Below are 3,767 nucleotides of genomic sequence, written 5' to 3' on the forward strand. Positions count from 1 at the left end.
GATGACTGTGTTGAACCAATTGGTTGGACGGTGCGGTAATTTGACAGTCAGTGCTTTGGTATTGCAAGGAAGTGACTTCATGATAGATTTTTGTGTGTGTAATGTATGTTAAGTGTGTTTAGTGTTTTGCAAATCACTGTGTGTAGAGTTTTGCAACAAGTGTGAGGTTGACAATGTGCTTATAGTTGTGCAAATATGGGCTGATGTTTTGCTTCTTGAGTGTAAGGTTTTGCTAATAGTGTACTACTTTTAATTTTAGTGTGTAAGCAATCCAAAAAAACTGTAATACAAAAAACACTATACTGTAAGCACAGAATGGCAATTGTGCATACGTGGGCTCATGGATCCCGCTGTCTGTTGGGGTCTGGCTACAGGACCTCATCGACATCGCAAGCAATGTCTTCTCCCGCTAGGCACCGGGGAAAATATCCCCTTGCATGTCGAAACCATCCATGGGTTGCTGTCACCTGAATGTCGCTGCAGGCCTGTTCCATTGCCTGCAGAAGAGGCATGCGGGCATGTGGTTGGCGGTCATATACACGCCATCTCCAAGCCAAAAATAATTCCTCTATAGGGTTTAAAAATGGTGAGTAAGGGGGGCAAGTATACCACTTCAAATTGATTGTGGTTGGTGAACCAGGCCTGGACCAGAGCAGCCCGATGGAAACTGACATTATCCCATACCACCACAAACCTGGGCTGATCTGGTCTGTTCTGTACAACTATATTATGGAGAGCATCTAGAAATGTGAGTATATGTTGGCTATTGTATGGACCTAGTTTTGCATGATGATGCAGAAGCCCGCGAAGGTTTATGGCAGCACACAATGTGATATTTCCCCCGCGCTGCCCCGGGACGTGCACAATTGCCCTTTGGCCAATTACATTACGACCCGGTCGTCTTGTTTTGCTCAGGTCAAATCCAGCTTCATCAATGAAAATGAATTCATGAGGCTGTGCAGCTCCATCCATGACCAAGATTCTCTGTAACAAAAAAAAACATTACTGCACTACAGTGCTACACATACAGAACCCTCACCCCATCACACAGGTACCTGTGTAGCTCTCCGAATGGATCCATGTGGTACTGATATGGTACATATTCAGCTGCTACTGGATTTCACCAATACTGTATTGTAAATGTAAAGGACAGTTACACTTACCCGTACATATTCAGCTCGAAGTCCTTTGACCCTGACACTGTTCCTCTCGAATGGGACCCTGTAGAGCTGCTTCGTGGTGATGTTGTGTTTTCCCAAGATGCGTTGGATGGTGGTGATGCTCACATGGTTTATGTTGTTGAACACTTGCCTGTCTGCAAGTATTTTCTGTCGTAGCTGGTGGAGACGGATGGCATTGTCTGCTGTTCCTGCTGTTGTGTGAACAGGCGTTGGCGTCCTCCCCCAGAAGGTCTTCTAGTCATTCTAGAGAAATACAACCACAAATTGTCATCATTTAGCTTCTTTTTCTTACATTACTTTACTGTATATACTGTATCATCCACTGTACTGAAACATCTCAATATACTGTAAGTAATCGTGCATGGTATGTTTCACAAAAACTACCACTTTGGCTGCTAAAGGAGCATTAGCACCCTGCAATACCCTGTACACGCGATGTGGTAATGTGATATACTGTAGTACAGTGCTGTAAATACCATCTGAGTAGAGTAGAAGGTAGAGAGGTGAAGACAAACCTGTTTTCTAGTCGGAATGTTCTTATTACAGATGCCACTGTGAAGCGGCTTAGATGTGGGTGGACTCTCTGCCCAGCTTCCCTCATAGTCAGGCCATGGTTGATGACATGGTCCACCAAAGTTGCTCTTATATTATCAGAAATAGGGGTCCGTGCATGGCCTCTTCGACCATGATCTTGACCTTGTCCTCCTCCTCCTCTTCCTCTTCCTCTACCTCTGCCTCTTGCTCTCCCTCCATCCATGCTTGCAAAGTTCTTGAAATGGCTAAACTGAGGGCTTTTTGTAGCTGACTGATTGGTGTTCAGTTTTGCAAGTAAGTGCCTTCAGGTGTGTATTTGAGTGGTTGCAATTACCCAATGTGTTTTGTATTTTGGATACATGTGTTTTCCAAATGTCACCCTGAGATTTCATTTTTGAAGTGAAGTGTCTTATGTATGAAATAGAGTATAGTGTGTTGCATAAAGGAGTAAGTGTGTTGCAGAATTGCAACTAGAGTGCAAAGCAGCGCTTTTGTTTAAGGTATGGGTACATGTGTTTGAGGTATGGTAACAAAAGCTTCAAGTTGTGTTACTTTAGTCTAAGCAGGGGTCTATAGTGTTCAAGCAACGGGCAAAAACTGTAACTTAGCTTGCCATAATCAGATATTGTCTGAATGAAACCGGCAAGCAAAGCAACATTATCTACCAGCTAGGCAAGTGTACAAATAAATTATATTTTGACAGCACAGTTTAACGTTACTTACCGTGTCCTCTGAGAGAGCAGCGACGGTTAAGAATTTTTAAAACCGAGGCCGTCTCTACCCTGCACCGTCGGGTAGCCCTTCTCTCAGGTCTGTTACTGCTACTCCAACACAACACTCGGCAGCTCACACACTCCATCCTCAGTCCGCACGCAGTGTTGAAGCAGATTCTGCTCAGTCCTGCTCTGGAACCCCACAACCAGCATCTCCTCGTCCTCTTTTCTCCCCAACCACACCAATAATTGATGACTCCATAACCAGAAACATCCGTTTCTTTAACGCTACCACTCGCTGCTTCCCCGATGCCACCACGACTGACATTTTAAAAAAACTCCAGGACCTAATTTTAATATTCATGTTTATGACCCCACCAATGTTAATGCAACTGACTTTTTAAATATGGCCACTTCTTTTAACTTCAAACAACATGTCAAAGGGCAAACACATAACCGTGGTCATACACTGGACTTGGTTTTTACCCTGGGTGTCAGCATTTCCTCTGTGGAATTAGTGGACATGACCATATCTGACCACAGATGTAATGTTTTTAGCTGCGATTCGCCTGTTACTCATGCCGCCTCACCAAGCTCCGTGTGTTCTCGCATCTTTAATGAACAAAGTGTGTCAAAGTTTTGCACATTCTTTCAGAGCCAAAGCCAACACCTGTCTGATTCCAACACCAACAATCTGGTCGATCACTTCAATCATATCTGCTTGTCGTCACTAAATATTACTGCTCCTCTAAAGGTTAGGCCTACGTCTAAAGCTAGTAAGCAACCCTGGATAAATGACAGCATTCGCAGCCTCAAAAGGGAATGCAGGAAAGCAGAGCGCAGATGGAAAAAATCCAGTCTCCAAGTCCATTACCTCAGTCTGAAGGATTTATTAACTACAATAACATGGTTAAGGATGCGAGAACATACTATTTTTCTGAACTCATTACTACACATAAACACAATCCCAGGTTTCTGTTTAAATGTAAAATGTAAATGCTCCGTACTTGTATAGCGCCTTTCTAGTCTTTTTTCGACCACTCAAAGCGCTTTTACACTACATCTGCATTCACCAGTCACACACATTTATACACTGAGCCTAAGTGCCCAAACAGAATCTAACACACACTTCACACTCACTCATACACTGGCGGAATAGCCGCCAGGGGCAATTCGGGGTTCAGTATCTTGCCCAAGGACACTTCGACAAGCAACCAGGGGGAGCCAGGGATTGAACCTCAACGGCCAACCCGCTCTACCTCCTGAGCCACAGCCACCCCCAAGACTGTTTAAGACTGTGGATCAGCTGGTAAACCCAACCCCTCCTTGTGCCTCAGCT

General features: G+C 44.3%; 1 long non-coding RNA gene across 1 annotated transcript; it reads right to left on the minus strand.

The window, feature by feature from the left end:
* Positions 1–19: 19 nt before the first annotated feature.
* LOC123974344 lies at positions 20–1,916 on the minus strand. Its single transcript, XR_006825829.1, has 3 exons — positions 1,697–1,916; positions 1,164–1,424; positions 20–984 (listed from the first exon to the last, which is right to left on the minus strand). It is a non-coding gene; the product is annotated as an uncharacterized LOC123974344 (long non-coding RNA).
* Positions 1,917–3,767: the final 1,851 nt, after the last annotated feature.

The sequence above is a fragment of the Micropterus dolomieu genome, linkage group LG07 (genome assembly GCF_021292245.1).
Source record: "Micropterus dolomieu isolate WLL.071019.BEF.003 ecotype Adirondacks linkage group LG07, ASM2129224v1, whole genome shotgun sequence".
NCBI lineage: Eukaryota > Metazoa > Chordata > Actinopteri > Centrarchiformes > Centrarchidae > Micropterus > Micropterus dolomieu.